Source organism: Phalaenopsis equestris, unplaced genomic scaffold (assembly GCF_001263595.1).
Source record: "Phalaenopsis equestris unplaced genomic scaffold, ASM126359v1 Scaffold199036, whole genome shotgun sequence".
NCBI lineage: Eukaryota > Viridiplantae > Streptophyta > Magnoliopsida > Asparagales > Orchidaceae > Phalaenopsis > Phalaenopsis equestris.
The window spans coordinates 24,052-35,955 of NW_018218927.1; positions in this window are offsets into that span (position 1 = coordinate 24,052).

Sequence of the window (11,904 nt, forward strand, 5' to 3'; positions counted from 1 at the left end):
TGTTCAACTTCTGTTCAACTTCTCCTCCTGGATTTTTAAAACCTCGGTCCCGAATTACTTCCTTATTTTCAAAAATGCTATGAAATCGAGCATTGGCTCTAAAGCTAACAAATCTCTATTTGTCATATTCTACTTTCCTGTTGCTCGATCTAGGTGTCATAGGAAATTTAGAAAATTTTGAAAAATCTGAATAAATTCTAAAATTCCAAAAATCAAAATGTAAAATATTTTAAACTTCAAATCACTAAATAAGAGTTCATCACCAAAGGATTTTCTCAAAAATTTCTCAAAAAATTTTCATATTTTCGGATCCATGCAATGTGAGATTAATCCTTGGTGAAAATAAAAAAATTTTTGGTTTAAAGTGTAGCTTTTAGCTAGAGAAGATGAAATCTAAAGTCTTTTAGCCTCAAAATTGCCTCAAACTAGCCCAAAATCAAGCCATAGCCATCGAAACCTATGGTTGAAGATGACTTAAGCGAAAAAATTATTTTCATAGTACAAATTGCAAATTTTTACGGGTTAAAATCTGCTGTCGGGTTGAGGGCACCTTCGGCGCCAATTCCAGCTCCGTCGGAGCTGAAGGCCTGAAAAATTCCATATTTTGATTTTTTTTTAATTTTCAATTTCCTATCAACTTCTTCCAAAAATTTTTAGTATTTTAAACAAAAATTCTTATCTAACAATAATTCACAAAATATTTCACAAACACCAATTTTCACAAACAACAACAAACTAACTTTTATATATGAAAACACACTTTTGACAAACACAATTTTTAATTGCACAATCACACATATTAAACCAACTAATTATAAATCAGTGTCGAAATTAAACCACAACACTACAAGATATCACAAAACTATACACACAATCAAATTTCAAAATTCTAAGGCAAAAAGAAAACCAAACCAAATTAAATCCACACAATTACACTAAATATATATAATGCTCTAAAATAAATAGAGAATTTATAGTCTTCAATTATTATGCCTCTTCTTCAGTACTTTATTCTCTTTAGATATCTCTCGTAGATTGGTAATGAACATATAAGTTGTAGAAGAATTGTTACTAGAATTGATTTGTCGAATTTTCTTCGATCCACCCTTTTTCTTTAAACTTCTTTACTAATCCTACTTCAAAAGTTCTTGTGTGATCAAAATTTTCTTTCATTCTCCAATCTAGGTGATCAAAAAGGTATTTAAGATCTCCTACTGCATTCTTAATACTCTTAAGTTCCCTCTCAATTTTCTTCAATTTCTTTTCCAAAGCAAGCAAACTTCCAACTTTTGGTGGTATTAATGGAGTTGAAGCATGTGAAGAATGGAGTTGAATTAATGGAGTTGAAGCATGTGAAGATTGATCTATGATGGCTTCTATTACTTCATTTTCATTTCCACAATAACTTTCATCTATAAGATTCATGGGTTCTAAAGGTAATAAAGTATTTTCCCAACTTTCATATGGAACTTGGGCTTGACTGCAAATCAAAAGGATGGTAGATGGATGCCCAAGTCCATAAATTGGTCCATTAGTAAGGATACCTATAATAGATTTAAATATAATAGACCCTATATCAATGGGTTTTTCCATTTGAATGCAGTAATTTAAAATAACACATTCTTTGGTAACTCCACTAATTTTCACAGTAGGGAGTAATTTTGCAGCAATAAAGAAATGTCATTGCTTCGAAATTGGATTAAGTAATGAAGTGGATAAACTAACATATCCTTCATCTCATATCTCTCATATATCACTTTCATCCGTCAGAAGATTATACACGTCTTGTATTAATCTCGTGTAGGAATGAAATTTGTATAATGACAGATTGGAATGTTGTCTTTCATATACAACTCATTAATACTTGTAAGAGTAAATGGTACATCCTTACCTCGTACGAAGACAACCAACTACGAAGACAACACCTTGAGTAATTCCATGTAATTTTGCATAAAACTCTTTCATCACAGGTACGACAACCGAAGATGTAGTGTAACATAGAACTTCGAAAGCCTTTGCAGAATGATTTTATCAATTGGATCAATAGGAATGATCTCTCCATGATTAACAAAGCCTCTTTCCTTGATTAATCTCATCTTTGTAATAACTTTAACGTATAATCATTGCACGTCAAAACTAATAAAATTTCTTTTGTTGAAAACTCCATACCTCAAAGTATTTCTGGAATTGGAAGTCATGGAATCCAAAAATAGGAAGTTACTAGGCATCCAAGGGGAAGTTTAGGAAGTTACTAGGCATCCAAGGATGTTTCTGGGACTTTTTAAACTCGTTCTGGAGGTTATTATGAAGTGAAATCGCGCCAATACCCACCAAAAGTCATTTAAAACCGTCCACCGCACTCGGTACTGTCGATGCTCCCGATTGGCACTGCCTGCACTGATGTCTGTTATCTAGGGCGCAGTCGAAGCTAGTGGCCAAAATTGTAATTTTAATATTTTTATTCAATTCGATTCCAAATTTTCTCCAATACCAATATTTGACTTAATTTATAATAAACGTAGTTGTTTATGATTATTATCTACTAATATATAAGACACTTAACAAACTAAATAGTAATACATAGCAATATAAGTATGGGTTTCCTCCCATAAAGCTCTTGGATTAACGTCATCAGCCTGACATACCATTGTTTATTTGGGTTGACTTAACATTAAAACTTCTTTATATTGAGATATGTGCCCTTCATAATAATGTTTCAAATGATGCCCATTAACTTTAAATATCTTCCCAGTGTTACGATCTTTAATAACAACAGTTTCATAATGATAGACTTTAATCACTTTAAATGGTCTTAACCATCTGGATTTTAGTTTTTCTGAAAATAATCTCAATCTTGTATTATATAGTAGAACTTCTTGTCCAGGTACAAATTTCTTCTTAATAATCTTTCGATCATGCCATATTTTCATTTTCTCTTTATAGATTTTTGCATTATCACATGCTTCATTTCTAATCTCCTTAAGTTCATTGAGTTCCAAAAACCTTTTCTCACCAGCATCCTTTAAATTAAAATTAAATTCTTTGATAGCCCAAAACGTTTTATGTTCCAATTCTACTGGTAAATGACATGTTTTTCCAAAATTCAATCTATATGGGGACATTACTATAAGAGTTTTATAAGCAATTATGTATTCCCATAATGCATTATCTAGTCTAGCAGACCAATCAATTTTATAATGATTTACAGCTTTTTCTAAAATGTGTTTAATTTCACGATTCAATATTTCTGCTAGACCACTAGTTTGAGGATGATAAGCCGTAGAGAATCTATGCATTATATCATATTTCTTGATTAATTTTTTAATTCTCTTATTCCTGAAATGAGATCCTCCATCAATAATGATTACTCTCGGCTCCATATCTTATAGAAATCCTTTTAATTAAAAATTTAGAAACACTTCGAGCATCACATCTAGGCACAACAATAGCTTCAATCTGCTTAGACATATAAGCAACAGCAGGTAATATATATAAATTTCTAAATGAAGGCATAAATGGTATCATAATGTCTAATCCCCACACATAAAAAATTTCAACTTCTAATGTGTAATTTAGAGGCATTTCATCTCTTCTGGAAATGTTTCCTACTCATTAACATCTATTGCATGTTTTAATATATTCATTAACATTTCTAATAAAAGTAGGCCAATAAAATCTAGCTAGCAAAATTTTATATGAAGTTCTATTTATTCCAAAATGTCCTCCAAATTCAGAATCATGACATCTTTCAATTATCTGTTGAGTTTCTTCATAAGTCTCGCATCTTCTAATAATTAAATCATTACATTATTTAGATAAATATGGGCCATCCCAAAAATAGTCTTTCGAATCAACATAGATTAATTTCCTTAATTGTGGATTCTTGATATCAGGTGGTAGAATATCACTTACAGTATAGTTTACTATATCAGCATACCACAATACATCAATTTCATCAATACTATATAAATGTTCATGAGGGAAATTTTCTAATATTTTATTTGCAAAATTAGTTAATATTTCTGTTTCTATTCTAGACAAATGATCAGTTATTTGATTATCATTTCCTTTTCTATCTACCACAGTAAAATCAAACTCTTACAATAGAAGTATCCATCTAATTAATCTTTGTTTAGCATCTTTCGTTTGCATCAAGTATTTAATAACAGAATGATCTATATGCACTATACATTTAGTTCTAATTAAATAAGATCTAAATTTATTAAAGGCATAAACAATAGCTAATAACTCTCTTTCAGTAATAGTATATATTATTTGACCATTATTTAGAGTTTTACTAGCATAATATATAACTTTAAAATTTTTGTGGTGCCTTTGTCCTAATACAGCCCCAATAGCATAATCACTAACATCACACATTATTTCAAATGATATCTCCCAGTCAAGTGGTACTATTATAGGTGCAGTGATTAATTTTTTATTTAATAATTCAAATGTTGTTATGCATTCCTCATTAAAATCAATTTTTGTATCTTTTTTTAAAAGTTGGCATAGGGGATTAGTTATTTTTGAAAAAAAATTTATGTAACGCCTGTAAAAACCAGCATGTCCTAGAAAACTTCTCACCCCTTTAGCATTATTAGAAGGTGGTAATTTTTCTATAACTTGGATTTTTGCAGGATCTACTTCCATGCCGATTTAAGAAATTTTATGTCCAATAACAATACCTCTTGCAACCATAAATTGACATATTTCCCAATTTATGACTAGGTTGATTTTTTCACATATCTCCAAAACTTTTTTTAAATTATTAGGGCATAACTCAAACGAAGTCCCTAATACAGAAAAATCATCCATAAATACTTCCATTCCATGCTCTATAAAATTGCTAAAAATTAACATCATGCATCTTTGAAATGTTACAGGTGCATTACAGGTGCATTTTACAGGTGCATTGCACGGTCCAAAAATCATTTTACGAAAAGAAAATGTTCCATATGTGCTTGTAAACATTTTTTTTCTCTTGATCCTCTGGAGCAATTGGAACTTAGTGATATCCGGTATATCTATCTAAAAAGCAATAGTATTTGTTCCCAGCCAATCTATTCAACATTTGATCTAGAAAGGTTAAAGGAAATAAAGGAAAGTGATGTTAAAGGAAAGTGATCTTTTCTGGTGGTCATATTTAGTTTTGATAGACAATAAAAACCTGGCAACCAATTACTTTTATTATTGGTAATAATTCATTTTTCTCATTTTCTTTAAAAATCACTCCTCCTTTCTTCGGAACAGAGTGAATTGGGCTTACCCAAGTACTATCTGAAGTAGGATATATAATTCCAGCATCTAACCACTTTAAAATATCTTTTTTAACAACTTCTTTCATTAGTGGGTTAAATCTTCTCTAAGGATCCGCTTTAGGTTCATACTGTTCATCTAATAAAATTCTGTTCATATAAATTGAAGGACTAATTCCTTAAGTATCTGCTAAAGTCCATCCAAAAGCCTTTTTATACTTTTTCAACATCTCTATCAACATTTGTTCTTGAATTTCAATTAACTTAGAAGATCTAATAACAGACAATGTAGATGACTCTCCTAATAATACATATTTTAAATTGGTAGGTAATATCTTCACTTCAAGTTTAGATGGTTTAATACTTGAAGGAAAAAGATTTTTACTATCTTTTTCTAGCAAGTCTAATGCTTCAAATTTTCCCTGATTATAATCTAAATCTTCTTCTCTTACTTCAGCTTCAGTATAAAAAAATTCTCCTTGCTTTAATTTATCTTCAAATTCATTCTTAAACTGCTCATCATATAGATAATCAGCTACTTCCATCCTAAAACATTCATTATCTTCTTATATTGCAGGATATTTCATGTCTTTTGCTATATTAAATTTCACTTCTTGATCATTAACTCTCATCCTTAATTCTCCTTTTTGCACATTTATTATAGCTCTCCCTGCTACGAGAAATGATCTCCCTAAAATAATGAGAATCTCTTTATCATCCTCCATATCCAATACATCCTCCATATCCAATACTATATCATCCTCCATATCCAATACTATAAAGTCTAGATACTTTTACTAGCACATTACTTTTACTAGCACATCTTCTATAACTCCTTTTAGATAAGTTATTGATCGATTAGCTAACAAAAGAGTTACAGTAGTAGGGGAAATTTCTCTGAAGTACGTAAAAAATATAAATATTTAAAAATTGATAAAGGCATAAGATTGATACTCGCTCCTAAATCACATAAAGCTTTCTCGTAAAACTTTTCTCCAGTTGCACAAGCTATAGTAAAACTAGCAGAATTTTTTAATTTTTTAAGAAACATTTTCTGAATAATAACACTACACTCTTCACTAAGTGCAACAGTCTCATGATCTGTAAACTTCCTTTTTTTTTTAATGCATCCTTCATAAATTTAACATAACTTGTCATTTTTTCCAAAGCTTTAACAAAATGAATATTTATCGTTAACTTCTTAAGGCTTTCCAAAATTTTGAAAATTGTTTATCTTTATTCTTCTGATTCAATCTTTGAGGAAATGGATGTGGTAGGGAAGGTGATGGTTTTTCTATAGGTCTATGTGTTTTTTCATTTTCCTGTTGATATTTTTCCATTTCTTCCTTTTCTTTATCAACTTCAATTTCTCTTTGGATCCTTGTTTCAACTTCTTTTCCACTTTGTAATTAAATAGCTTTAATTTGTTCTTTATTTTAATCTTTTTGATTAACTTCCACAGTACTTTGAATAATTACAGAAGGTTTCTTACTAAGTGCAGTAGCAATGTGTCTTAGTGTCTGTGACTGGGTCCATTATTTTGTAACAAAAAAAAAATAAATAAATAAAATATTTGAACTTTGCACATCTAAATCTTCTTCTTTGAAATTTGAAATTTCTCTAAAATAAGTTAAATAAAATGCTTGCACATGTAAAATTTAAAATTCGCTTAATAATAATCTGGTATTGTTCTTGTTCATTTTGAAACTTCAGGGAACTGATGTTTTCCAATATTTTTTAGGAAAATGTCAGGTCAGAGGCTGATCTTCACTTTTAAAGATAGCTTAAATGTCACACTAAATGAAGAAAAGGCAGCTCCGGATGACGTTGTGAGTTTTGATTTGTACTATGGTCAAGTCAACATAGACTATGAGGCCCTCTGATGGATGTTGTTAGTCACTGTGAAGCTGAAGGACTACCTTCATTACTTAGAATCAGTGTCAGGGATGACTGCTCACTGAAGAGGAAGAAAGCTGAGGGAATAAATAGTACACGCGATGTAGGGAACTAGCCAATTACAGTCAATGATCACCATACAAATATGGGACTTAGTCGGCGTCATTGAAGAATGGGTTCTAGATGCGCCTTTAAAGAGGATGCAATGCAAAAATCCAAATCGGTGTAAACAGAAAGCTTTGCTTTGCTTGGAAAGCAATGTTCTAAGGAGGCTGCTAGGAATTAAGTTTGATTCATGAAGAGGAAGTCTACGACATGAGTCTAAAAGAGATTTCCACTAGCCCTTCGGCAGAAGAGTTAGATTTGGTGTGAGTTTAAAAGAGATTTCCACTAGCCCTTCGGTCGCAGAAGAGTTAGATTTGGTAACAGGATACACATCATCGGAGGTCCTTGAGGAACTTTATTTGGGATGTCTGATGTGTAACATCAAGATATCCCGCTCGTCATGGTCGATAGGACCATTTATTAATTCCCTAAAATGTAATGTCCTGCACCTGGAGCGTTACGAGAAATTTGTGGGGTGTATGGCTACAGGCATGAGGTTTAGGAGTGTTGAGCACCCAGATGTTGAGCCATACATTTAAAAATTGGCAGAGTCGGGACCATCTTGGATTCTTTCAGAGGTTTATTTTACGGTGCTGCCCTAGTAGTTGCGGATGATAACTAGGTCAAAGCTTGAGAAGATACGTTGGGTCTGACAGCAAGAGTTTGAATACTATGAGTAAATCCAGTAAAAATGCATCAATATCTTGGAAGGACTAGAGTTGCACAAAGGTATATTCTGAAAACGGTGTATTCTAAAGAAGTGATGAAAAAGGGATTTTGGACTGTGTTTTCGACCTAAAAAACATAGGTCAAGCAAAGTTACTGAAAAAGAAGACATATGTTAAGTCGCAGAAATGGATGCGAGAAAAAGGTATAATTATTATCCAGTGTGAATGCTGCTATAATTTTGTTAAGGACAAGCAATGGAACCCCCCAAGCATCTTAAGGTACAATGAGGTGAATCCTCTGTTATCTGCAATAAAATGAATGATTAAGAGAATGATTAGATGGGGTGTGTTACCAGTAGATTGCTTTTCGAATAGCTGCATCATGAACATCTACGAGGAAGGAGACTACATTCCTCCCCACCTAGATCACCATGATTTTGTCAGACCATTTTGTACTATGTCCTTCATGAGCATGACCAACTTTCTATTCAAAAAAGAGATAGACATTGTTGGAACCAGAGAGTCTAGAGGATCTGTCGAGATTTCCCTCCCAGTTGGTTTAGTCTTACTCTTGAAAGGAAATGGAGCAGATTTAGAGAAGAATTGCATTTTTGGAGTGCCGTGACAGAGGGTTTCTGTTACACTAAGAAGAATGGATGACAACAAGACAACATATGGCTTCAAATCGGATCCAAAATTGGAAGAACTATGCCGATATGAACCATGATATAACTGTAACTCTAAGCGCACCTGGAACGAACTCTTGTCCCGATGCGTGACTTAGAAGGTTAGCTTGATCATCAGCTTACCCACATAATGGACAAATAAAGAGACAGATAGACAGTTTTCACTCTTTCATACTGCATCAGAGCAACAAGTATGATATATGATGTTTTGGATGTACTCAACATGTTTCCTATTGATAATTTCAGCATGATCAGTTGTACCACTTATCTAAAGCAGAATTCATGAAGTTTCTTTCAAGATTTCAACATGTTTTTTGAATTGACTTTTTGTGCGATTGATTAAAATCCGCATAACCACGTGTTGGTCCTAAATTAAAATGAACAAAGAAAGATACAAATAAATTTTAATAGTAAAATTAAAAATCAAAATTAAAAGGTTAATCCATAAAAATCAAATTTAAAGAGATATCCAAATAATAAAAAAATGATAAAAAAAGATAACATAAGAAAAGTGATAAAATGATAAACTAATTCATCTTGAGCTTCGAAGTTCCACACTTTGCACTTTTGTAGCATGAATTCTACCATCTATGCTTTTTCACAATTCCCACAAAGTTTCACACTCTTCACAAAATCCCACCATTTTTTCCTCACCACAGTTAATCTTTACATTTCACATGTTCATAAACTCAACACCACAAAATCTCTGCACTCTTCTCACAATGTTCTTGGGGTCAGTACCTAAGTTTTGATTCCCTTCCACTACCTCTTGGGTTAGATGTGAGTCCCTAAGCTTTCCTTCCTAATGTTGTTTGTCACCTCTTAGGTTGGATGTGAGTCCCTCTGCTTTCTTTCCTAATGTGATGAAACTTTGAGATCAGTTTAGTGTCACCTTAATTGGAATAAGGCATCTAATTCTCTATAAAAATCTTTGAGATATGTATAAGTCTACCTTAAATAGAGCACAACATCCTATTCTCATATTCGAGATCGGTCTAGGGCCACCTTAAATGGAATAAGGTATCCTATTCTCTACACAAATCTTTGTGATAGGTATAAGACCATTTTAAATAGAGTACGACATCATATTCTCATCTCTTGAAATTAGTCTAAGACCACCTAAAATGGAATAAGGCGTCTGATTTTCTACACAAATTTTTAAGATAGGTATAATTCCACATTAAATGGAGCAAGACATCATATTCTCATCTTTTGAGATCGGTCTAAGACCACCTTAAATGGAATAAGACATCTGGTTCTCTATGTGAATCTTCAAGTTAGGTCTAAGGCCACCTTAAATGGAGCATGACAACCTGTTCTCATCTTATAAGATCAGTCTAAGACTACCTTAAACGGAATAAGGCATCTGATTTTCTACACAAATCTTTAAGATAGCTGAAGATGAAGAGTTGTTGCTTCATAAAATGGAGCACATCCTCAGATGAAGTTTGCTCGTTGAAGGAACAGTCTGGGTAACCTTTTAGATGAAGAGTTGTTGCTCGGTAATGCCGACCATAATCGTCCACTCTACATCTCCGTTTACATTGACAGATTTGTGTTGTCCAGAGTTTTAGTAGATCCTAGAGAATCACTCAACTTGATGAGTCTACGGACATTGAGCTGTTTGGACATTGAAGCTCAGGAGCTCACTACTGATAAAATGATGCTAAGTGGGTTCAACCAAAAGGGAGAAAGAGCCATTGGATCAATTACATTACTTATGAAGGTTGGAGAACTAGTAACAACCGCTAAATTTTATATGATTGATGTCAAGACCTCCTTCAATGCTCTACTTGGTCGACCGTGGATCATGAACACAATATGGTTCCGTGGTCTCTACATAAATGCATCAAGTACTATAATGAGGGACAAGAACATTACATCGAGGGAGATCTATAACCGTTTTTAGTGCATGAAGTTGGCATTCATGATGATGCCGCCTACTACGCGCCTCTGAAGAAAGCTATCTTCTCTCATGAAATTGTGACAAATAAAGGAGAAGATTCAGAAGAATCATAAAGAGGAAGCCATTCAATTCCGCTTCAACAATTTTCCACCACTCTTTTGCAACAAGTTGGTGGGTGCTGCTCTTTTATTTCGCACACCCGAGGTTGAGGCCGGGGACGTGGACGAGAAAGAACCAACTTAATTGTTGAACGGACAAGGCCAACCATCAACCTTGGTGATGAAGACAGTTCTGAAGATGAAATAATGATGACAAAATAGAAGAAACCTCAATATGACATATCCTTAGAAGATACGGAGAAAACAAAATATTAGACAATGTATGATCGGATAAATCACTATATGAACACCATGACCCTTACATCGATTCTCTCTCAAAAGGTTGAGAGTTCAGAGGTCTAGGATGTCCGTAGCACTGGTTCAAAGCTGATCAAATTTTATCATGCTTTTGCCTCTACTAATCTTGAAAATCATGTAAACTTTGATGATGATCCCAATGAATTAAGAGAAATGCCTTTTGGTTACTTTTCGCCTTGTGTACAAAAGTTAATTCAACAAGGACATTTGCCAAAACAAATGCCAAAAGATAAATTACAACTTTTTGAAAGATTATGGAATGTTAAAATTCGAACTCCAAACTCGAAAGTTGGTCTTGGATTTGGTATAGTCGGACCAGTCGATGATTCAAATTTTTGCATGGTTGTTACTAGTGAATCAGAAAAAGATTGCCTTGATGTGGAGGATGACTCTAATGATCAGCTAATAAAAGATGATTTGCTAGAGTTTTAGGAAAAAATAAAATCAACTATCGATGAATTGAAGGAAATTAACCTTAGGAACGAAGAACAACCCCGACCTACGTTTATAAGTTCTCTACTCAACGACAAAAAATCTTTAGAATTGATCATACTGTTAACAGAGTTCAAAGATTGCTTTGCATGGAGTTACAATGAAATGTCAGGTCTGTCAGCAAAGGTTACAGTTCATAAATTTGGGGTGAAAAAAAATATAACCCTAGTAAAACAAGCTCCTAGAAGAACGCGCCTTGAAATAGTGCAGCAAGTCATTGCCGAGGTAAAGAAATTACTAGACGCCAACTTTGTAAAAGAAGAGCAGTACCCTACATGGTTAGCCAACATTATGGTAGTTAAAATGAACAATTGACAAATCCGTGTATGTGTCGACTTCAGGGATTTGAACAAAGCATGTCTAAAGGATAAATTTTCAATATCGATACTAGAAATAATGGTGGATATCACTTTAACACACAAAACTTTTTCCTTCATGGATGGATCATTAGGATACAACCAGATCAAGATGGCTCTC